Source organism: Miniopterus schreibersii, assembly GCF_964146895.1.
Source record: "Miniopterus schreibersii genome assembly, chromosome: 13".
Taxonomy (NCBI): domain Eukaryota; kingdom Metazoa; phylum Chordata; class Mammalia; order Chiroptera; family Miniopteridae; genus Miniopterus; species Miniopterus schreibersii.
In genome coordinates this window covers 55,131,898-55,156,216 of record NC_138113.1, presented here as the reverse complement: position 1 = coordinate 55,156,216, position 24,319 = coordinate 55,131,898, and the positions used below count along the sequence as shown (strand labels likewise).

Here is a 24,319-nt window from a genome sequence, read left to right as displayed (position 1 = left end):
GGTCCCGGGCTCCGGCCGTCGCGAGGCGGGCGGCCACCTGCTGCGTCGCGCCCCGGCCGCAGGGGGGGGGCCGCCGGGAGCACCCGAGGGGAGCAGCCCCCCGCCGCCTGTGCAGGTACCGGGCGCCGGGACGTGGGCTGGCCGCGGCGCCCGGGGGCCGGAGCCGGAGCCGGCGGCGCGGGGGTGCGGGCGGGGGCGGCGCGGGCTGGAGCCACGTCCTGACGTGGGGCCGGTGCGGAGACGCCGCGGGCAGGGCCGCGCCGCCAGGTGCCCGTCGGCCCGCCGTGGGCGCCGTCTGCCCGCCGGCCGCGCGGGGCCGCCGCGGGGTGAGCCCCCCGCGCTCCCAAAGTTTCCCGTGGCTCACTTTGCTGGACTTGACTTGGCTCTGGGAGGAGAGCCTGGCAGGTAACGCGCTGAGAAAATAAAAGGGGAGGGGAGCCGGTCTTGCCGGTGGAGACTGCTGCTAGCGCAGGAAAGATTTGTGCCTCCTGTCCCTGAAGGCCACTTTCGGGAGAAAACGTGGACAGATTTATTCACCGTCTTCCTAGCGCTTAAGTCATGGTTTATTTGTTAAACAAGTTTTAGGCTTTGAGTGCCAACCAGCGGTAAGGGGCTCTGGGTGTGATCTAAGAGATGTTTAAATTTTTAATCAACAAATATTTGTTGAACGGAGGCTTCCCTGCAGACAAGGCTTTACCGTGAGGCGAGCAAGTGTAACGAAGGAGTTACTCAGAGGAGCGAACGTGGGGCTTTTGAAATGCCAGGAGAAGGGAATGCCCGCGTTGGCATTGGGCTTGCGTGGGTACGGGCCGACAGCTGGCGTCGTGTCACTGCTGGACGCTTCGTTTTGAGCCAGGAAGCCCTTCAAGCGGGAGACAAGCAGCCGTGATCCTCTTAGAGCCCACCCCACACCTCCTCAAGCGGATGTCATAAAGTCCCCTTCTCCCCTATCCAAGCCCGCGAGCTTCCTTGTTTTACAGACGCCCTGGTGGACCACGAGCGGATTAGACCCCGGGTTCCCCTTGGAGCTCTGCCACGCTGCCCACACTTGAGATGGTCGGGCATCGTGGTCACGCCCATGAGCCCTTCAAGGTCCTAGAATTGTGAGGAGAAACATCTAGAGACAGTGCCGTGCAGGGACATCTGGGCTCCCTGCCTTTGGGGGCTGGAGGAGAAGGGTTGAGCGGGGCTGGCTAGGTGGCTCTGTCCCAGCGCTGTGCTCGGCCGTGCTGGAGCTTGAGATCAGTAAGTGATGCTGATCCTGTCTTTACTTTGTGTGAATTTTGGTGTTTGAAAACACTGCATTAAAACATCGATCTTCCTGTTCCGGTACTTCTTAGATTTTGTGCCTGGGGTGAGTGCCTTACTTGCCTCTCACCCTAGTTCTAGACTTGCCTGCAAGTCGAGTTTCTTAACCTCTCTAAGCATGTTTTCCTCACTCATAAAATAAAGACAGAGGACCCTCCATGGATGTTGCACAACTGATGCAGAGCATTTGGCTGCTGCGCGGGGCCAGGCATATGGGCCGTGCTAAAGGGCGGCTGTCCTAGGGTATTGCCACTGAGCGTGGTCATCGTGAGCTTGTCGCTGAATCTTGCTGAGCCTCAGTTGGCCACTTGGCAGAATGGGAGTAATGATAGCCAGCTCGCAGGGATGCTATCAGGGATAAATGAGACTGCGTGTGAAAGTGCCTGGCCCTCCTGGTGGGTAGGCTTTCCGTGATGGTGTGGTGGGCCTGGATTTGCCTTGGCAAGCTTGCAGCCACCTGCTTTTCCTCTGGAGGTTAGCCTTGTGCCTTGTCATGCACAGACACTCATGAATTCTGCATGGGGACCCCCGAAGCATTTGAATCAGAGTAGAGATGTTTCTTGCCCAGGTTTATCATGGAAGGGGTAGAGCTTACCAGCTGTGAGTTGTGGTGTGCAACCTTTGTTATAAGAGAACTTGATTTTGGTACCCCAAACCAACCACACTGCCTCCTTTGATTATATTTGGTCGTAGCTCACAATTGTGATTTTTCCTGAACCTAATTCAAGTGATAATATCTCAGTCACTATCTAGTTTAAAGCAGCTTGGTTCCTTGAGAGTCAACCTCTCAGTCTCTGCAGGTCACCTTAGCCTTAGGGTTTCTTCTTGCCACAGGTGGTCTCTGAGCACCGGGAGCAGGTTGTGGTCACATCAGGGCGTGGGGAAGAGTGTCCTCTTGATGGTTATCTGATCTTCTGATGAGTTTCCCACCACCACTATTGAGCCTCCTCCTATTTCCACTGAGTGTTTTCCAGCTGGTGTCACTGGGGTGAGCTGCAGCTGGGGACCTGCCTCCTGCATCCTGGCCCTGAGGTACTCACACTCTGGGTCTCTTCCAGGTCCCTACTGGGCACCTGCGCACCTGCCCAGGTTGTCGGAGCCATGCTGGGATGTCATTTATGCTGTACTGAGTGGTCTCCACTGTTCCCAGAAGGACACAGGACAAAAACTCCCCATGCTTTCCACGCGCCTCTCTGCCTCACAGGGGTTTCTCTTTCCTCACCTCCTCTCCTCTTCCAGGCCAGGAGCAACCCTCCAGGACACACACACACACCCACCCCGTTAGAAGAGTTTTTTTCTACCTGGGGGGGGGGGCAGGAATCTTTCTCAGGCCGCATCTTCTGTCCTCTGTATATTGTGGCTTAGAGTAAAGCTCAGGGCTGAAACTTCCAAGCTTTGCTTGTAATATGTAAAGGGAATTTAAATATCTTTTCCTATTAACTCCCCATCCCTGGAGAAACCAGATGCAGCCTGGTGCAGGCAGGAATAAGCTGGGAAAATAGAGGAAGCTTCCTTCTTCCCCCCGTTCTCTGTCTCTCTGGGCTCCAACCTGGGTTATGTGCACTGGACTTACTACCTGAAAAAGACTGGAAAAGCTGGGGTGGGGGGAGCGGCTGGAGAAACCAGTCAGGGGCTGGGTGGAAGCAGGAGAAAGAGCAGCTGTGAAGGATTGGGGGGGGGGGGGGGAGAAATGCTTTCTGCTTGCAAAGTACTGAGCCCAGCCCAGTAAGTCAATTTCCCGTGGGGTAATGTCTTCCAAACCATCAAGCCTATTCGTGCTGCGGCGTCTTCATCATCAGAATGGTCTACTGGGTGCTTGGCATCTCCCCAAAGCAGTGGAGAAGTACAGAAAAGTCCCAGACATAATCGCTTCTTCAGGGAGCTTAGGAATTACTTGGAGAACATGATTAGCCTTTTTCGAAGCCTAAAGCTGATCACTCAAGCCCTGGGTTTTATTGACGGTGGAAGGTGAAGTGGTCAGGGAAGGGTTCTTGGAGGAGGAGGGACTTAAGTAACATTAAGTTTTGTCCCATGGACATGAGACGCAAGAGAACTTCCCATGAGAAGGAGCTCTTGAACCCCTGGAGACAGAAGGACCTGCCCAGGGTGGCCTTTCGGGACCCAGCTGTGGCCTGACTGCTTTCGTTGTCTAGGTGCCTGTAAACCCTGGTACAGTGAGTGTCACCTGTAGGTAGGACATCATCCTAAATTCCTGTCCTTTTTCCAGACTGAATGGAAATCAGATGAATTTTCATTTAACCCTATTATTCTTAAAATATATGCATCTGGAAAATCATTTCAAACTTTTCGGTCAGGTAATCAGTCCTTCAACACATTTGTGATTCTGAGGAATTACCTTAGAATTCTGTGTATTGCTTTAATGCGCTTTAACCCTTAATCCTGAGCGCAGTGGTTCACGTACCAGAAGATGTCACATGAGCGCTCAGCACACTGATAAGACACAATGAGACGGGTTTGGCCAGGCCACCGTGGACACCCCCTCACCAGAGTTGGCCACTAACTCTGTGCAGACACATGCACTGTTCCTGCATAGATTCCTGGTAGGCAGGGCTCTCAAATATTTTCTTATGATTAAGGTATCTGTGAAAAGAAATTACGAAAGATCATTTGGAAGGTGAGGAGTAGAAAGTTATTTGTTTGCTCCAGCCTCCTCCTGGCCCCGGTGTGTGGGACTGGTTTTTAAATATCTGAGGTTTGAGAACTTCCAGAAGACTTACCTCCCCTCTGAGGTCCATACACCAAGCTCCTGTGGTTTCTGCCCCCGGATTCTCACGTCTGTGGGAGGCAGCAGAAGCATTAGCTGTGGTGCGCACGTTTCCCAAGAAACCGCTCTCAGCATGGCCACCGTAGTGTGGGATGGGAAAATGTCAGAGATGTTTTGCTTTCTTAAAGCAGGTGGTCCAGCCGAGGGGGGCAGGTGGACAGTCCAGTGTCAGTTCTGCCCCTTAGAGGCCTTGTGACTTTGAACACCCCATGGAGTGGGGCTGGTGACACACACACACACCCCACTTGAGATACTATATCAGCAGAGAAAGTGCTTCATAAATTATTTGTAGCTATTATTCTTGCATTGTCTTCTTAGAAGGTGAGAGAGCATTTATTATAATTCCCAATGAGGATGCCCTAGTAAAGCACCTAAAGCAGTCGAGGGTCCTTCTGCACAGGGATCTGAGGCATTTATGGAAAATGAGCGAGTCTGCTGTACAGGGTGCTCCTGAGCAGAGCTATTGGGAGGTGTCAGGAGGGCGATGACCTCAGTGCAATTTATTTATATTAATTTATTTGTTATTTATTTATAAAATATTTGTATTGATTTTTAGAGAGAGAGCGAGGAAGGGACAGGGAGAGAGGGAAACACCGATGTGAGAGCGGAACATGGATCGGCTGCCTCCTGTATGCCCCCTACTGGGGATTGAGCCAGCAACCCAGGCATCGAGCCCACAATGCAACCTGGGCATGTGCCCTGCCGAGGAATTGAACCGGCAACCTTTCAGGGCCCGGGACGATGCCCAGCCAACTGAGTCACATCAGCTAGGGCCCTTTGGTGCAATTTAAAACACTCAGTGAGAAAAGGAAGGAGGTGGGGAGGAAACAGGTAGGAGAGGGTGCAGGCTGGTGGGAGACCCTCAGCACCTAGTCCCGGGGTCCACAGCATTCACATGCTCCATCTCACTCTGCGACATCAGTTTTTCCGGCTAATATGTGGTCTCAGGGACCAGAGTAAAAGTACTAGCAGTGGAGCCATGGACAAGAGGTGTCAGGCCAGTGACACACACAGGTGTCCTACTGGCAAGTGTAGGGACAGTTCTGCCCTACTACATCTGTGGCTTGCTGGAGACTTGATGAGCAGCCATGGACGAGAGGACCTGAATGGGTGTCACCAGTGGGTAACTGAATTAAGACCTAAATTAGGTTCCTCGGAATACTTGGTCTCATGTGCATGACCATATGAATATTTAGTTCCATTTCAGATACCAGCTCGCGCCATCATGAACATTACTATGCCCAGCTGTCTGGGTATATGTGTCCTCATACACATTCGGTGTCCCTTCGTTCTTCCACAGCTTTCTGTCTCTAATACATACATGCTCTATTTCCTGAGTATTTATATTTAACATAGCTTACAAGAGTCATCATTCCCTTTGCTGTGTTTTCCTCAGAAGTGACTATTTCCAAACAAGGTTACAAAGGTACATTACAGAAGAACACTATATTAGTGTCATAAACCAGCTTCCAGCTTGGGGATATTTCTGTGTAGCCAGTGTCCCATTGACATGGGTGAGCTTACTGTGCTTGGGGACCTCTGGGACCGGGATAGGTCTGTACAGGCTTATGTGGCTTGTCCACACGCACTCCAGGTTCACAGATGGACCTGAAGTGTGCGTTCAGGGCTGGGTTCTCCTCTCAGCTCCTCAGGAAACAAGTGACCCTAGGAGATTGGCCATTAGTCTCACTAGATATGCTGCTGTGGGCTTTGCGCAAGGCAGTCTCAGCTCTCAACTCTTTTTGGTCTGGTTGCAAGTCTGTGGCCAGGCGCAGTGTCTGCACCTGACAGTTGCAAGACAGGTGCTGTGGGTATGGAGGCCACGCTTTGTCGCAGGGCAGAGAGGCTCAGACCTGGGTCTCTCTTTTTCTATTGAGTTTCTTGGGGTGACATTGGTTAACAGAACCATACAGGATTCAGTTGTATAACTCAACAAAACATCATCTGCACACTGCATCCTGTGCCCATCACCCCAAGCAAAGTCTCTTTCTGTCCCCTTTTTTATCCCCACTTTGCCCTTTTCCCGCTCCTGAACCCCTTTTCCCTCTGGCAATCACTGTATTGTTGTCTGTGTTTATGTGTTGTTTGTGTGTGTGTATATATATATTTTTTGCTTAATACCATCACCTTTTTTTCACTCAGGCCCCAAACCTCCCTCCCCTGTGACAGCTCTCAGTCCGTTCTATGTATTTTTGCTTCTGTTTGTATTGTTTGTTCAGTTATTTTGTTCATTAGAGTATTCCACATATAAGTGAGATCACATGGTGTTTGTCTTTCCCTGACTGGCTCATTTCACTTAGCGTAATACTCTCCACAGACCTGGGACTCTTGAGTTTGCTGCCCTGCACCCGACAAGGGACATGCCGGGAGCCGCTCTGAGGCCCATCTCCACGCTGCACCTGCTACTCTCACCCGGGCTTAATTCCTAACTCCCAGTCCTGAGGGGCCATCTTGGTTCATTATCTGAATGATTCGTGTTTTCTCTCGCCCGCTCCTCCCAAAGAACTTCTCATGGGTCCTTCCTGCAAGGAGGCGGTGTGACTTAGAGGCTGCAGGGCGAGCCTCTGCAGTCCTCACGGGAGCAAGGAGGAGACAGAGCTGGTGGGTAAGACTCGCCCACTCGGCATCTGAACCACGCGGCCTCACCACTCCACCTGGTGATTCATCGTCTGTGAGCTGGGATCGTTTCCACAGGAATAGAATTGGTCACGTATTTTTGGATGGTTGTTGGGTGTCAGCTGCATGCTCCATCGGAAGTCAGATATTTAAATCATCACAGATTAGCATTTCCAGTATACTCTGTGGGTGAAATGGGCTCTTGACATACGAACACATGCACTTTGGAGATCTGAGTCGTCCATTTTCCAAGGCTTGGCCAGTGTCATCTTGTCTCCGTGGCTTTCATGAGCAAATATGGGTCTTGGAATTGAGTAGGCAGGGCTTATCTGGTACCACATTTAGAAGTGAAATTATTGGGTGTGTTTCATGGGCCCTGGGGCACCCAGGGGGATCTCTAGGTGGTGGAGGAACCACTGTGGAGCGGACTTGGCCAGGCCAGCACGCAGGGAGGACCAGAAAGATAGTGAACTTGGTGCAGAGCAGGCCTGCCTACCGTCTGGGGCTTGGCTCATACTTGTGATTTGGCTCATTCTAGCCAGCCTGCTCTTTGGTTGGTTCCTTGTGTGGCTCAAGGCCAGGTGCCACTGTAATAGATAGTCTCTACGTCCACACATTGGGGGTAGAACATGAGTAGGTGCCTTGGTAACATTTGGGGACATATCCTTCCAAATGTTTGTCTGTGCCATACCGAATATTCATATATGCATGTATGCACAAAAGTATATATTCAATTAAAAAGAAGTCGTGTCTGCCCTAGCCAGTTTTGCTCAGTGGTTAGAGCATCGGCCCATAGACTGAAGGGTCCTGGGTTCAGTTCTGGCTAAGGGCAAGTACCTCGTTGCAGGCTCATGCAGGAGGCAACCAATCTATGTGTCTCTCTCACATCGACATTTCTCTCTCCCCCCTCTCTCTCTCCCACTCCCCCCTCTCCCCCTTCCACTGTCTCTGAGAAACAATGGGGGGAACAAAAGAGGTCGTGTCTTGCCCTGGTTGCGTGACTCAGTGGTTGGAGCATTGTCCTGTGCACCAAAAGGTTGCAGGTTCCATTCCGGGTCAGGGCACATATTTAGGTTGCGGGTTTGATCCCATCATGGTGCATATGGGAGATGGCTGATGGATGTTTCTCTTTCACATGGATCTCTTTCTCTCTCTCTCCCCCCAGACATGCACACACACACACAAAATCAGTAAAAACCTATCCTCGGGTGACAATTAACAAATAAGTTAAAAATTAAAAAAGAAAAGAGATCATGTCTAGATTGTTTCGTGGGCTGCCTTTCAAAATTGTAGTATGTGTTGCGTCTCGTTTCCACATTATTAGATAACCTGCCACAGCAGCAGTCCTTGTGGCTGGGGGGAGTTCCATCATGTGGGTCGGCCTCAGTTTACTCACCCCAGCCCTCTTTGGATGGACATTTAGGTAGGATATTTTCAACCTTTTACCATTTAGTAACAGCAGTTTTTCTTTCAGTTCTTCTAACCATATAAATGAGATTCTGAATTTTGTCCGCACGTGGCATATAAACTTTGGATAACCCAGGCTGCCTGTGGCATAACCCCCCTCCATCTTGTGCTTTAAAATAATTAATAAAATGTGAGTCTCTGTGTGATTAGAAGTCTCTTTCCAGCCCAGAGAGCTGATGATGTCAGAGCCAATCACTATACTCGCCACCTGGTGAGCACTACCCATCATTTTAGCTATTTCACCTTCATCATCTCCTTTAATCCTTATAATCACCCTGTGCATTTTATCCGTAAGAAGGCTGATGGCCAGAGAAGTAAATTTGCCTGGCCAGGATCCCTCAGCTGGTGAGCAACAGAGCTGTGAACCCAGCCTTATCCCTGTTTCTCTCAGGAGATGATTTCCGCTTGAAAAAGCCTCTGTTTCTCTAAGTGTGCAACTCAGAGGCTTTGCTGGCACAGCGCTGTTGTTGGTTTACCCCTGTTCCTAGTTAGCTAGCGCCCCAGGGCCATCATGATTGTTTTATTTCTCACTGCCAGTATCCCCATTTGACAGAGGAGCAGACTGAGGCCCAGAGAGGTTATGGGACTTACCTAAGCCACCAGTACACAGTGAAGCAGAGGTATAAACCCAGTGTATTCTCCTTGTCACTTGCTTTTAACTGTTAACTACTCTTGAACTGTTAACTTTGAAATGCTGGGAAGTGTCCTCATAACTTGATGGGAGTGAACACTCTGAAACATTTTCCTCCGGGTATCCACAGGGCCTGGGGGGCAGGAAGGGCTCCTTACGCCGGGTCAGCTCCCCCCAGAGCCCTCCTCCCTGACTTCCACCCAGGGAGTCTCTGCCGGGACCCTCCCTCCTGCCTCTTCTGCAGGAAAGGAGGGAGGGAAAGGTCACAGGTGGCCGTGGCAGGGGGACGACACAAGCAGGGGCATGGTCTGACCTGGATCCACACCCTGGTGGCCCTGGCAGTTGGGTGACCTTGGTCACAGCCTTGGGTTCACTTTCCTCTTCTGCACATTGGGCTATTGAGATACCTGCCTCCCAGGAGCTAAGGTAATGATTTCAGTAGAAATGGCTGATATGCTGCAACTGGCGTATAACCGTGAGTTCAGAACACTTCATTAGAATTAAGCCTTACTTACCTCTCCCTTATTTTTTTGTTCAGACTTTCCTAGTTAAAATAGAATAAGGCCTGTGACTGGGAGCTCTGGAGGCCTGGCCCTCCTGTTCTCCAGCCGTGTGGCCTCTTGGTGCCTCCGTTGCCCATCTGCGAAATGGGGATGGGACGTGCAGCCACCTAGGGCGTTGTTGTGAGTGAATGAAAGGACTTGTGCCTGAAAAGTGCTTGGCCCAGAGTAAGCACTCAGTCAGCCTTTCCTTGCCTTCTGAAGGAGTCAAGGTTAAATGGCTGCTGTCTATGAGAATAAAAACCAAGTGGGACTTGGAGGAAGGTTTGGAACCGAGGGGCTAAGCTTGTGTGTATCCCTGCCACTATTAGGTACTGAAGGAATACATGATCCCACTAATTCTTGGAATGACCTTTAAAGGTGAAATGATTATCACTGTTTGGAGGTGAGGAAACTGAAGCTCAGGGACCTGAAAGTGACTTGCCTGTCCCCATCCAAGGAGACTTAGCTGGGGCGAAGAGAGAGGTAGTTACTTAAAGTCCCTGAGGGGCTCGGATGGGGTCCAGAGCTACTGGCCTCCACCCAGAGTCTGCCATAGGGTCCTGACTTGGCATCGGATCGGTGGTTGGATGGCACAAGGGCTTGTGTGTCCTGAGTGTGATCCTAAGTGAACTGCTCACGTGTCAGCATGATAAACTGAAGGAGCAGATACTTCCCAAACATCATCTGTTCTTGTTTCTTCCCAATTCCCAAATAAACACGACTGTTGGAATATCACCACGGTACTACAGTGCTTTGCTCTTCTGACGGATGGACATACAGTCTTTTATACAAAGTGAAATGGAAGCTCCTCTCTGTCAGCCAAACTAAAATTCCATCTGAATTCACCTTAAAGAGCAATACCCAGGATGGCCTGGGTGTTTGGTTTCTTCAAGGCTGTCAGTTCTCCCCTAAAGCCGGAGTCCCTGGTCTTTCTGAGTATGAGGGTCCCTTGGTAACATCCAGCAATTTGGGAAACCTTTCACAAGAAAATAATTATATTTTCATGATCTATTACGGAGGAAAATATATATGTAAACAGAAAGACACTATGAATTTTGAGGCTCTTCTAGATGATGTTGTATTTTATTAATCACATCTACACATATTGAAAAATAATAACCTGTACATATTTGAGACGTATTGATTCCAATTTCAGATAATGATTGTGCATCAGAGATTCACATGTAAAAAACTAAGGATCTCTGTTTGCAGATTTACTATTTGTAGCCTTTCAGAAAAATGGGTATGCCCTTTTGCAGTTTGCTGTTTCCTCCACGGCACTTTGCCTGCAATTTAAGCAGGTTCTACCAGGGAGTGCCTGGGATTATAATGCTTCTGCAGTGTGAGGCTTCATCCCGTAAAGAGACCAAGTGTAGTTTTCTGCTCCCAGATGTTTTCTTTCTAGGACAGAAACACTTCAGCAACAAAACCTGTATGAATGAAGAGAATGTGGTCTAAAGGAGGTAACCAAACATGAAGACAAATTTAAAAGATGTAGCAGGGGCAGGAACACCAACATTCCAATGATTAATGACTACCTGGTTTTCTCTAATTCTGCATTTTTTCTAAGCTTTCAGGCATTACAAGCAACCCCAGGCATCTGCTTCCAAAGCATGTAAAGTGCCATAGCCCAGTGGCACTATAGCATTAGAAACACACAGTTCCTTTTAGCTGCTTGGGGACTGAGGCACACCGCACCTCTCTCTTCTACCTGGACCCTTAGAGAGGCTCTGAGACTCTTGCAGGCATGTCCTTGCCCTAGTAGCCCAGTCTCGCAGGGCACCTTGGCTTCCTATGCACCTGTGAGAGGAAACTGGTGTTGAGTGATTTAAATATGAAATATGTGGCCACAAGAAAATCAGACAAAAGCCCTCAGACAGACCTATCAAATCATCCAGTAATTTCACTGCAAAAGTTCGCTTCCTTTCACTCTGCTCAGTTTTCCTCAGTGCACATTTATCGAGGTCCCTGTGGAACTCACAGCATGAACAGGAGCTATAGATATGTCATCGTGAGTGCGGTGAGTGTGATGACAGATAAGGGCAGCAGGTTCCACTGGGGCAGGGTTGGGGGGCCTGGGTCATAGGGGTACTGGCCATACTTGAGCTGAGTCTTCCATGGGGAGTGTTCTGAGGATCCTGAGGGGCTCATGGCAGGGCCAATTGCCCACCGGCAAGTGAGGCACAGTGCCAAGGGTTCATAATAGTTTCAGGGATCCACAAAATTGTTTTAGTTTACTTTAAAATGAGAAGGGAGACATGAACTTCAGGTCAAAGAAACTGTTTTAATGTACAATGATATATTCATCTTTATACTGATACAATTGTAAAATATATATATTTTTTTAATAGAGGGAGGGGCCCATGAAGGCAAAAGTGCCTAGAGCCTCAGAAAGGCATACTGTGGCCTTGGCTGGGAGTGTGACAGAGGGTCCTCCTAACCTGTGGAACTGCCTGAGCAGAGTCACAGAGGCAAATGACCCAGGGCAAGGGGGGACCACTCACTGGCTTGGCTTAGCAATGCTCGGGCACAGAGTAGGGCTAAAGGAAAAGCAGGGATCCTGAAAAGACTCCAGCTTGCACAGCGCCACTCAGTGAAGGCAAACGGCCTGTTTCTGCGGGCTCGGACCAGGCCCTGGGGTGCCTCGGGCTTACGTACCGCTGAGAGGCAGACGCTTGGAAATTTTAGGATCTCCAGAGTCTTCGCTGAACCAGCGAAGGTTGGATTTCTCAAATACGGGTGTTGGTTTTTTGGTTTTTTTAATTTTGGCCCTAGTCCCAGCCTGGTCACTTGGGGATGAGACTTACACCTGTGAATGTGTTTCTGCTTCTCTGAGTTGGGACAATAATTCATCCAGGTTTGCTGAGGGGATTAGATTATACGTGTCAAGCGCCTTCCTAGCCCAGCGCCTGGCTTCCAGGCGCTGTCAAATGTTGGTTTCCTTGTCCTGTGCCTGGCCTCACTACCCCATTCAGGGAAGACCTAGAAGATGGAGGTGCGCTTGCCTGGGCCCTTCCTTGGCCTGGTGTCAGCACCTCTGTGGCTGCCCTGGCCTCACCTGCCAGGCTGACTCAGGAGGTTGGGTGGGACTCTATGCGTTTAACAAGCTTTGCAGGTGAACCTGCCCTGTGGCCGGGGTGACAGCCTTGGCCTTCACCTGAGCCTGCCTGGGCCGTGGGCAGTTTTGATTTCTAAAACTGGGGCTCTCACCTTCCTGTGGGAGGGAGGAGCCCAAGACCTTGTCTGGGGAGATTCCAAGAGGGCAGGGCTGGGCTGGCCTGCACCCATCAGCTCTGAAGACGACGAACAGTCGCTCCTTTGTCCTCAGCGCTGTGGGCCTCGCTGTCTTCCTGGAGTACTTCTCATGGCTCGGGCAGTGAGCAGGGACAAGCGGCCTGCACACCGTGGTGCACATTTCCAGTTCCCTTCATCCGGGCTGTCAAAGCGCATTGTTGCAGCCACGTGACAGACTGTGATTTGAGGCAGGGTGGCTTAGATGTGGGCTGGGCCTTCACAGAGTTACTGCCAGGGCACAGACGTGAGTAACTCTTATCATAAAGTGGAGTAAGATAAGGGCCACTCCACAAAATGCAGACTCGGGATAAGAGTTTGGATTATGAAGGTAGCATTTGAATAGATCTAGAAGAGGGTGTGTCATTTCTACAGGCAGGAGGCACAGGGAGAGCATCTCCTTTGGAGGAGGGTCTGCCCTGCGTAGGATAAGCCATGTCTGATGGGGCAGGATGTGGACCGCATGGAGGGCTTTCAAGGGCAGAGGACTTTCAGAATAGTAGGCTACAGCTGACCTGGGGAGGGCCTGCGTCCTGGGGGAAAGTACTGGCATCTCTCAGTGGTCATGGCCCTGGGTACCTGCAGGGGCGACAACCCATAAAGGCTTTGGAACCAGCTGTACTCAGTTGGGGGAGGGTTGCAGGGACAGTGCCCACATGCAGACGTGTGCACAGTGCAGCCTCTCTGCCCGTAGGAAATTCAGGAAGTGTGATGGGGAAGCTGCTCGTTTGTGGTAGAACCAACGCTGCAGCACCCAGGAAGGGTACTTGTAGGAAATGTGTAGAACCTGTGTGAGGAGTGCGGTAAAGTTGTGTCTTACACAAACGGCCGTCAGATGTTTGGGCGTGTTGTCTTTGTGAATGATGGTATGAATGGAGAGATTTTACATGTTCCTGGAAGGGAGGGGTCAATATTTTAAATATTTAAGTCGTTCCCAGATTAATTTATGGATTTAATGCCATTGCCAGCCAGAATCTGGGTGGATAACCTACCAGCTATGAAAACATATTATGAATTTATTATAATATAAACATTTTGGTGTTGTGATGGGAGTAGAAAGCCTATCCAAGGAACTGACTAAAAAGCCTGAAAAACAGAAGTGACTAGATTTAGTTAATATTTAACCACTTGAGAAGTCATCAGGTTTCTCAGTCACAGCAAACCCCAAAATATGTTCCATGTGCATTGAAATTTAAAATGTAAGATGAAATCCTTAAATTCACTTTAGGTAGGTATTTGAGAAATTATGAGATGAGAAACACGATACCAGAAGCAGAAGCCACAAGGCCAAAAATGTTTTGTTAGTTCATCGGGGGAATAATATCTTTAGTGTGCCAAAAGAAACCCCAAACAAAATCAACGGTCAGGTGACCCACTAGGAAAAATGCCTGCAACCCTTACGACAAATTCCCTCTCGCCTAAACAACTCTGATAATCGATATGAAAAACTTGTATTATCAATGAGCTTCCCAGTGGGAGAGTGAGTGAAGGCTACGCGTTAGGTCACCTAGGAGGAAGAGTGGCAGTGAGTGTCAGAAAGTCCATCTAACAGCGGTGAAATAGGTGCTCATTCAGAGAAGATACTATTTTTTGCTGTCAGATGTTTGGGCGTGTTGCCTTTGTGAATGATGGTCCTCAGTGCAAGTAGGGGGCGGGCAGCAAGGGCACTCACATGCCTTCTGGAGTGGAAGACACAAGCTTTCTGCCAAGCAGCTTGGCACTGTGTCCCAAAACCCTTAAAAGGACTCCTCTCTTTTTCATGGTGCTTCCACTTTTAGGAATTTTTCCCAAGGAAACAATGAAATCTGCAGTCCAAAGATTTCTTTGCAAGGATGTTCATCACACTGTTATTTATAAAGGTGAAAACTTGGAAGCGGTTTGAACGTACAGTGATGGGGAGTGGGGAGTGGGGAGTGCGTCACTCCCGGCTGGAATTGGAGCGAGGCCGTGGGAGCATTTGTGAAGGGGGCTGCGTCACAAGGGAACGTCAAGATCAAGGCTAAATGAGGAAGCAGGAAGGATGGTAGCCGGAGCTGGAAGCAGAGCGGGAGCTGAGAGAAAGGGCCGGGGCCAAAGTGAAGATGGAGACATGTTGGGAGAACAGGCTGGTCTTCATTTTTTTGGTGAATTTTGATTGATTGGGTAATAAGTGGGAGACGCTGTCATTTTAGGCTCGATTTAGAGAAGGAGAAGGTTTGGGTGGACAGAACCAAAGGAGACACTGGGCAGGCTTTCCCTCCAGGTGATAGACTCCCTGCTGCCTGTTCCAGGGTCCGCCCAGCCCCCCCAGACCTGCTTCACCCACGGGGACTCATCCCCTCTCCTGGCCACTGACCCCTTCCCTGAGAGCTGCTGTCCCCACCCTTTATTCTCCGTGTGTATGAAGGATTGGCATTCAAAACCAAACAAAAAACTTAGGATATACAACTTTAAAAAAAAAAAAGTTCATATAAAACTTTTTAAAAAGGAGTTTCATTTATGTGTGCGTATAGGGAAAAGACTGGAAGGAAACAGAAAAATGTTATTTCTGGTTAGCTCTGATAGAATTATGGGAGATTTAATATTTTTCTGTATTTTTCATCTAATCAGCATGGATTACTTTTTTTAAAAACAGCTTTGTTGAGGTTTAATTGACATATAATCTGCGTACATTTAAAGTGAACAGTTAGATAAGTTTTGATATATGTATACTCCTGTAAAAACACCACCACAATCGAGATGCTGAACATATCTCACCCCCAGAAGTATCTCCTGCTCTGTGTAATCTCTTCCCTGCATCCCTCCCCTCACCTGTCCCCTGCAAGACAACCACTGGTCCCCTCTCTGTCACTATTACTCAGTTTGCATTCCCTAGAATTTTATATAAACGGAACCCTGCAGTGCGTACTCTGGCTGGCTGGCTTCTTTCAGCCTGTAATTATTTTTTGATTTGTCCATGTAGTTGTGTGTATCAGTGCTTTATTTCTTCTTATTGCTGAGTAGTATTCCATTGTGTGGATATAGCACAGACTTTTTTTACAATCCAATGAACTAATTAGGAATCTCCCCAGTTTTTTTAGTGTACCCTGAGATCAGATACTGTCGTGGGAGTTTGGGTGCCGCTGTTGGTCCCTCTCTGAAAGTTTGGGACTATTTTCCAGGCATGACAATGACGTTGAGGGCAGCCGTCTGGCCAGCCCAGAGGGGCCATGTGCTATCATTCGCCAAACAGAAGGCTTGGCCACGCCCTTGGGTGCTTGAGCTGTGCTCAGAGTTTTGATCTTGGTTCCAGGAGGCTGAGTGCTGGCTAACAGACATTATGAAGAAATGCCCTTGTGCTTCACCTCAGTCTGAGAGTTGGAAAAAGCTTTGTGGAAGGAGCTTGACCTCTTGTCAAAGATTGGCATTCAGTGTGTGACTTACATGCATCACATGAGCCCTGGCAGCACTGCTGCCCATCGATGGCTGGCCTGCCTGCCCAGTCACAGGCCTAGCCAACAGCTCTCTCCCTGCCCAGCAGCCCCTCTGTGCAGAGCAGTCCTCCCCTTCACCTGCGCAGTGCAGCCCCCACCTCGTCACCCTGCAGCTCTTGTCTGTCACCTAGAGGAAGCTGAAGGCCTCCTCCCTCTTCTCGCAGGTGATTTTCACAGGATCTTCCCTGTCTCCCGGGTTGGCACACACCTAGGCAGTCCTCCAAGACCCCAGACCCCCAGGGCTCAGGATAGTCATATGCTCAAGTGTCCCTGGCCCTGAGGCCACAGCCACAGGCTTTGGCATGCCCCTGGCCCCTTATTGCCCCACTTATCTCTGGGGGTCTCAGGAAGTGCCTCGTGTGCTCAGGAGTCAGTCCACCATGATAGGCTGCTCTGGCCTCCTCCCAGGTACTCCTGGGCCCAAAGGAAGGACTTGGCCACCCATGGAAGAAAGGGGTGGCAGGGGGCAGCCCCTCTCCCGCACTTTGTACCCTCTTGACCCTGGGCCCCAGTGTCCTAAGGTCTGTTGTGTAATGTCCTTTTCTGTCTTTTCTTATCGCTCCAAGTCGGGGTCAGATCCAGTCCCCAGGGCAGGCCGAGAAATGGACCCTCCTATGCTGCTGACCTCCCTCCCCTGTTATTGTTCTATCTGGAGCCCCCTAGGCCGACTCCACCAGAACCACCCACGTGGCAGAGACCCTGGGTGCCCGACTGTACTGCACCCTTTGTCCCTTGGGCACCTGCTACTGCCAGACCACCCACCGAGGAGCTGGGGACCTGTGCTGGGAGCAGTCCCAGGGCTGAGATTCATCCTGCCCTTTCTTCTCAGGGCTCTTAGTTTCCAGGGATGAGACTCAAAAATCAGACTCAGGAGGAAGGGAAGCTGTCGTTGTAGGGCCTACCAGGGAGGGGCACTGACCAACAGGCACCTGCACCAGGGCCACACTGGCCTCCCCTGTGGTAACATACGGGGCAGCACCTTTGCAAACTCAGGAATCACCTCTCCCCGGTGGGCTGGGGAGTGGATGAACAGGGCTCCTCTCTCCCCAGCAGGGACTCCTATATTTAAAGTCTCTTTCGAAGAAGATGGGAACAAATAGTAGGTCCTTCTGGACCTTGTCCAGCCCGTGAGATCTCAGAGCTACGGTGACCATCTGCGACAGGTCCAGCGTCTATATCCAGGGCAACGGCAGGGGCGGGAGAGCAGAGGCTCATGTGGAAGCCCTGTGGACTCAGCCCAGGGATGTCTGCCCCGCTCCACATTAAGGTGCTTCCTGCTGGCCTTGCACTGGGAGCTTGATCCTGCCAGAGATCCAGGGAACCTGGGGATTTGGGGAGCCTGGGGATTTGGTCTGGTGTGAGGGAGGAACCCAGGAATCGAGCCCTGAAGGGTGGTGACTGTCTTTAGCATAGGGTAGGCAGGACCCTGCTGGGTTGCACAGGGGGCCCTTCTTTGTGACCAGGTGTGCCTTTCGTGCATGTCTATACCGGTGGCATCCACGTGCAGGTGGGTGCGATGCCCACATAGAGAGGGGATCCTTCCCCTGGAACCCCAGCTCTGTGATGCTGCCTGCTGGGGGGAGGTCCAGAGGCTGCCTGGAGTCAGTTTCCACGCTTCTGTTGAACTGGCTGGGTGGCTGGGTGCTGGGTGGCACTGGAGGAGTTGGGAGGAGGAGACTGGCTGCTGAAGGGGAAGGGCCCTTAGAGGAACTCCAGGAACGGTTGCTTGGGCGCCTCAGCTCGGCCTCTCCGCCCTCGCAGGCTTCCTGACTTGTCTCCTGGCTCCCGGCTGGGCTGGCCTGTGGCCCGCTCTCCAGCCCCTCATTGGTCCGTGTGTCACGGGGAATGACAGGAAGGTATAAAAGCCTGCAGTAAGTGATTTCCGAGCCCGTTAACAGCACATGTTCATCCTCTTGTGGAGGAGGCCAGAGCTGAGGGTTGAGTAACTTCCCCCAGGTGGCACTGCTTCTAAACCTTGAGCCGCCCCCCCACGGTCTGGCTCTAAGCCGAGCATTCCCCGCAGGATGCCTGTCCTCCGGGTCACTGCAGGATCACCTGTCACAGGCTTCTGCACAGCTTAGCTTATGTAATCCTCAGATTGGCCAGCAAGGTGGATTTGTTCTGATTGTTTAGTCTTGGTATTGTGAGGCTCAGAGCGTGGCAGGAACTCGCCCAACCACGTATGCGGGTTAGGGCCTCAGCTCCTGAAGGCCACTCTCCGTGGCTCCCTGGATCCCCAGTGCTGCCCTGTGATGGGAGGCGTGTGTTCAGTTACGAAGGGGCCTGGTGGCAGGTCCTGCAAGTCTGACCTGTGTCCCTGTGTCCAGCCACTTCCGGCACTTGCCCTTCCCCCCACTGCCCACAGGCTCCGGCCTTGATCCTGTTCCAGAAACATCCCAAACGCCAAGGCCCCAGACCTCAGCCCTGTGCCCTCACTGCCCACCTGGTCCCCCAGCACACTGCCCATGGGTCACTCTTTCCGCTTCCTCACCCCTTGGGCAGACGTGCTGTTCCTTGTCACTTCCTCTCCAGCACTCTACGCACCTCCACAGGTAGATGACGGCAGTGTCTGCCCCCTGCCCCCTGTCCCGGGCCCAGGCTGAGATTTCTGGAAGATGCAGAAGGATAACACATAGTAGGTGTTCAGGAAATGGTTAATGAATTTGATTGAATTGAGCTTTTAGATATAAATATTCTCCTTTCTTTTCTGATCTAATGCTTTTCACGTGTGAGAACTTTGGCAATAGGGTGAGAATTTTCCACATGCCAGAGTGGGTCTTAGTGGTAAAGAGTAATACAGATTTCATTTTTAACTCGAGATTTTAACTCCCTGATTGTGTGCTCTGAGTATATGCTTGGATGTCTCAAGAAATTCATGGAGTTTAAAATTTGGGCTCATCTACCAGTGCAATTTGGTTGAGGTGATGAGAGGCCTCAGATCTGCCTCCAGGCTTCACTGAGGCCCGAGGACCTCTGGCCCTGGACTCATCCACAGGGTGCCCGGTGGGTGCCTTGCAGCTTCCCCCCGGGCCCTGCTCCTGGGCTCCTCAGAAATGAGTCAGAACATGTGTAGCGTGGGCTTGTGCGGGTGGCAGGGAGCCCAGAATTAGCTCAGCTGTGTTTTCTGCAGCGGAGGGGGTGGCTGTGCCAGGTGGGGAGAGAGTGGGTGGGCTCTCAGGAGCCATCACAGGCCTCAGGGCTTGGGGGTGGGGGCTGCTTTGTGCCTGGCACACACCCGATTGTACATGAGCAGTGGGGTGAAGGAGCAGACATGTGCAAGCGGACCCCAGCACTCCTGAGACAAATGTGGGAGACAGATGGGTAAGGCCATGTCACCCCCCAGGAGCAGGTGACAGACAGGTGTGGGCACCGCCATGCTCACCATTCACATTCTGCAGCTCAGCTCTGTCACCTGCCACAGCACACCCAGGTGGGCGGAGCCGAGCCACCCCTAGGCTGATCTGCCACCTCCCCTCCTGGCACGCTCTCACTCTTCACAAACTGCCTTTTTGTACAAAGGCAGGGAGTGGTTAGCTTGGGTATTTTAATAAATTGCGAAATGCTTTGTCCTTCTTTGCCTCTCTTTCTGCTCTCCCCAACCTCTGGCACAGGTACACTGCCCAGGATGCCAACGGCTGTCACCAGAGAAAACAGGGCAGCACCACTCACCACTCCAGCTGCTCACAAGGGCAGAGCGCAGGGCAGGCTCCTGCCTCCCAGAGGTGGGGAGGGCCTGCACTCCTGCCGCCACCATGAGTCAGCTAGGTGGGACAGTAAGACATTTCATCATATGTGTGTCAGCATTGTTCTAGATAAAACATTTTTCAAGGCTTTGGCATGTGGTATGGGCATGTTCCCTCTGCGGTTTCCCTGTTGCCATGTGCAACACACGCGAGCAGAGGGTTGGTGCGCTTGGGGTTTCGGTGGGTTTAATCCTGTGCAGAGAGCACTGAGGAAGAAAACAGAGCATCGGAAGTTTTCCAAGTGGCCCAGCTTTGAGGCTCAGCAGGTAATTTCTGCCTTAGAGTGCGGGCCTGGCCTTGGTCACTAGCGTTTGGGTTCAGGAGGCCACGGCGGGCTGGCTCCCAAGCGTAGCCGGCAGCTCCCATTCCAGTAGGTGCCTCCCTTCTTGCCCCGTTTAGAAGTGGCCGGCCTCATCCATGTCTCTCACAGGATCTCAGGAGAGCTGTGTCTGTATCGGACCACATGTGGACGGAGCACACGAAGGGGGAAATTCAAGAGAAACTTGCGTCAGCTTTGTCCCTGCAGTGCCTGACCCAGTGCTCTGCACACGGAGAACCAGGACCCTCCGTAAGTGCCTGTGTGCTCACACCCTTTTCATGCCCGTTGCTGGCTTCTGGGGTCAGGACCTGGGGCATTTGTGCAAAGGGTCTCACAGTCTGGAAAATCTTTCCCATTGATATAGCCATCTGTTCTTTTAAAAGCACAGTGTGCACCCTCCAGTCTTGTTTGGGCCCCACATTAACTGTGAGGTGGGCAGGACAAAAATTAATGTGCCCCTTTGAAGGACAAGGTACCTGAGGCCCAGAGAGCAGACAGGAGGTGACTACATTGCGACCAGAATCATGGGCATAGTGGGTCTCCCCACTTTGCGCAGGTGCCTGGCATCGTCCCATCAGGACATCCTTCCAGGTCCCCACCTGGAACGCTGGGCATAATGACCCCATTGGTGAGCCTCAGACTGGAGAATCTTAGAGCAGAAATAGATCCAGAGATTGGACAGCTTCTGGAGGGTGGGTGTGTGACACACTTGGCTCTGAGGCTGCTCCTTGTTTAGGTGGAAACGGTCAGCATTGTGAGCCAGAGCCGACTCTGGTTCGGGGGTGGGAGGGGGTCCTCGGAGCAGTGGTTTGAGAAACAACGAACTTGTCAGAATCCACTTTCAGCGAAGATGTTGCTGTCCACTGTTCTCGAAAGGCATGTGGGTGTCCTGCTTGAGAGCAGTGAGAAATGGCAGAATTCCCCCAAATGTGATATAGGAGAGAAGGGGTACAGTAAGAAAGCTGGTATCTAACTGCTCGATGTTTTCTTCAGCTGGAGGGTTGAGAATATGCACAAAATGCAGCAGTTTCCTCCTTCGGGATTAGATTACCCCTTTCAAAAGTTGCCAGAGCCCTGCTAACCATTCCTTTTATTGTCATCGTCTCTCAGCCAAGTTGCTGGCCCTTTGCCACCACCCCCCGCCCCCGTCCCCCCATGGGCTCTGGACCTGGAGACAGGCTCTGTGAGACTACAGGTGGCTCAGGAGCAGGATTCTTCTGGCCGAAAGGGAACCAGGGAAAAAGAGCAGCTGGCCAGGTGGCTTGGGGTGTGCCCAGATGGAGCATTCAGTGCCAGGCCCCTGTTCCCTGGGAGGGAGGCCTGGGCATCAGGTTTCAGTGGGCCTTGGCAGGTCAGCTGCAGGAATGCTAAGGGGGAGGAAATTCCATTTTGCATGTCCCGTGTTTGCCAGTGTCCTGCAGCCTGAGAGCTCAGCTTGCATTCGCAGGTTTCATGAACCGAAGGCTGATGACGGTTGCTTGGGTCCAAATTACATGGAAACATTCTCAGCTTCCTGGGGGATCCTTCATCTAATAATCATGACTGTTTTCGCAGACACTTAATAGGGATTTTTCCATACTTGCCCACTTCTTCTTGAAAGTTACAGCAGTTACATTACACAGCTGTTATATGTAAATCAGAAGAAAATTGAACCAAATAAAATAATTTTACAAATAAATAGGTACCCCTTGAGCAGCACAGGAAATCTGATGCAAATATCATAAGGGAAATTTAAGAATTTGCTGCTACTATCTAGGGCTCTGGAAAAGATGAATTTCATGGTAGTCTCAGAAACTGCCAATCTCCTGAATTTTTAGTGGAGAGTTATCACGGGAGTCTCTGAGGAGCACAGCTTCTGAAGTGCTGATTCACTGTGTGAAGCTTTAAATCAGGACATATTTATACAGCTTCTTAGCATTTGCATTAAGCTTTTAAATGTAGGGTTGGGGAAAACAAGTTTCAGGCAGTGGGCTTTTTCTATGTAGTCTTCCAAACCTTGAGGATAATTCTGGCAGGCTGAGAGAAAGCAAGTGAGGTACAAATGAATTAAATTCCTGTACACTTGGAGTTTTCATGGAAATTGTGAGGCTAAGTCTACTTCTCAAGTGCAGACCATGGCCTTCTGTGGATTCTGAATGTAGTTGTAGGAGGAGGTCATTGGATCCGTAAGCCACCTTGGAAACCTGAGCTGCAGTCTGTTGTCCAGGGCAAGTGGCAGCTTGTACCAGGGAAGGGAGGGGCCGGCTCTTCAGGTATTTATCTTCCTGATAGACATTCATAGCGATAGGGTGAGTTTGAATTTGGGTTTTTATTTGGGCTGATAAAATCTTTCTGTTCACTTACAAGCTGTTAGGTTGACAAGCTAGCCACAGGCTGTGTGTGGGAGAAGCTGTGGAGTCATCTAGCTGGGTGGTCAGGAAGGACTGCTGGCCCTTCCCCCAGCCCAGACCCCTATGTGCAGTGCCAGAGGCAGGTGTTTGCTAGGAAAATAACTTTTGTTGGAGGGTTAACTTGGTCCTGCATTTGCAGGAAGGACAGTGTGTGATCCATTCTTGCCTCAAGCTGAGGATTTGGAATTGTCTAGAAGAGACCCTATACTTGAGGAGACGTCAGCGCTCTCTAGGTCACATATTTGGATTTCTTTTCTTCTGTGACTGGTTTCCCAGAGGAGATTGCCAATCAGTCCACTAGCTATGGCTTTGAACAGGGGGCTGCCAGCTCCTGCTATAGCTGTAGTTGGGCCTCGCCAGGAAAACCATGGGAGGAGATCCTCTTACTCCAGCCTTCAAAACTTCATGTTTCTACCTGGTGTCAGAGATGAGAACTGGCCTCATGTTCCTATGGGTTTATCTGCAGGTACACATTTTATTCCTGTTTTCTTGCCAGATTTGCACAAGTGTTTAACAGGTCAGAGCATTAGCATTTTCTGCTTCAAGAAAAACATCGTCATTCTCTTTTATGTGGTCTTAAAGTATGTAGTTCATTTTGCAATCTCTTCCACACAGCAGCCAGTCATCTTTTGGAATGTAATCAGTCTTCTGATCCCAGCCGTGATGGGGTAATAAATTTTGGATTTATTCTCCTTTCCTAAACAATTATGCTATTGGACAGAATATATGAAACAACTATTTTCAAGAATGGAATAAAACTCAGGGTGGCTTTGTGATCCAAACTGAAGTATGTAAGGCAAGCTCTACATTCATCCTGGCTTTCCGTAGGGGTTGCCTTCAAAACCAAGGCAAAAGGAAGCAAACACCAACAGAGAATTGAGCAAAAGAAAAAGAGATCAGAATTTGATGGTCGCGAGGCAGCTGGAATTTGTGGGGCAGGGTACAGAATAGAAGGGTTCTGATCAGAGAAGGGACTTCAGAAATCAGTATTCCTCTAGAATCTTGCCTAAAACACAGGACAATACTCTTTGAGGCCTGGCAGAAAACAAAAACTAGGGGTTCAGGGTGGGGGGTGGCTAGTGAGCTGGACAGAGATTCTGGAGGTCACACAGCTCTGTGAGATTTAGTTTTAACCTGCCAGAGTGAAGAGACCTTGCTGAACACCTTGAGCATTTACCTGAGGCCACAGAAAGGCCACATCTTAGGAGTTCAGTTATACTAGTCAAGAGTAAGTACCCTGCTAAATCCACTATAACAAAAACCTAAAAACAAGCCTTGTTAGGATAAAGATGATATGCCAGTCAATTAACAGTCTGCCAGGATAAAACTCAACACTCTTTAAACAAAGTACTATGTGCAGTATCCAGCATACAATAAAAAAATCACTAAGCATGCAGGACAAGGTGACCAATAACAAAGAGAAAAAGATCAGTAGATACAAACCATACAAACATAGTAAACATATAGGAATTTCAGCAGAGAAATGGAAATTTAATAAGCAACCAAATGAAAATTCTAGAATTGAAAAATACAGTTATCTGAAATGAAAAATTTACTGGCTGGCTCTAACAGCAGTTTGGCCACTGTGGAAGACAAGTCAGTGAACTCAAAGACATCAATACAAATCATTCGAACTGATGCACAGAGTGAAAAAAAAACACTGGGGAAGAAAGGAACAGGACCTCAGTGACAAATAGTCTGAAATATGTGTAATTGAAGTTCTAGAAGAGGAGAGATTGGGGCAGAAAAATATTTGAGGAAATTTCCCCAATTTG

At 50.3% G+C, this 24,319-nt stretch overlaps 1 protein-coding gene across 2 annotated transcripts in view; it reads left to right on the top strand.

Moving 5' to 3' along the window:
* The first annotated feature begins 282 nt into the window (after positions 1-282).
* CRACDL (CRACD like) overlaps positions 283-24,319 on the top strand; it is a 97,619-nt gene continuing 73,582 nt past the window's right edge. Inside the window, exons 1-2 of one of the 2 annotated variants that reach the window (XM_081156281.1) lie at positions 19,986-20,101; positions 20,266-20,403. The gene's annotated coding sequence lies outside the window, so the exon portion shown is untranslated. Of the gene's footprint in view, positions 406-19,985; positions 20,102-20,265; positions 20,404-24,319 lie in introns of those variants that run through there. The other variant, XM_081156280.1, reaches the window with a different exon arrangement.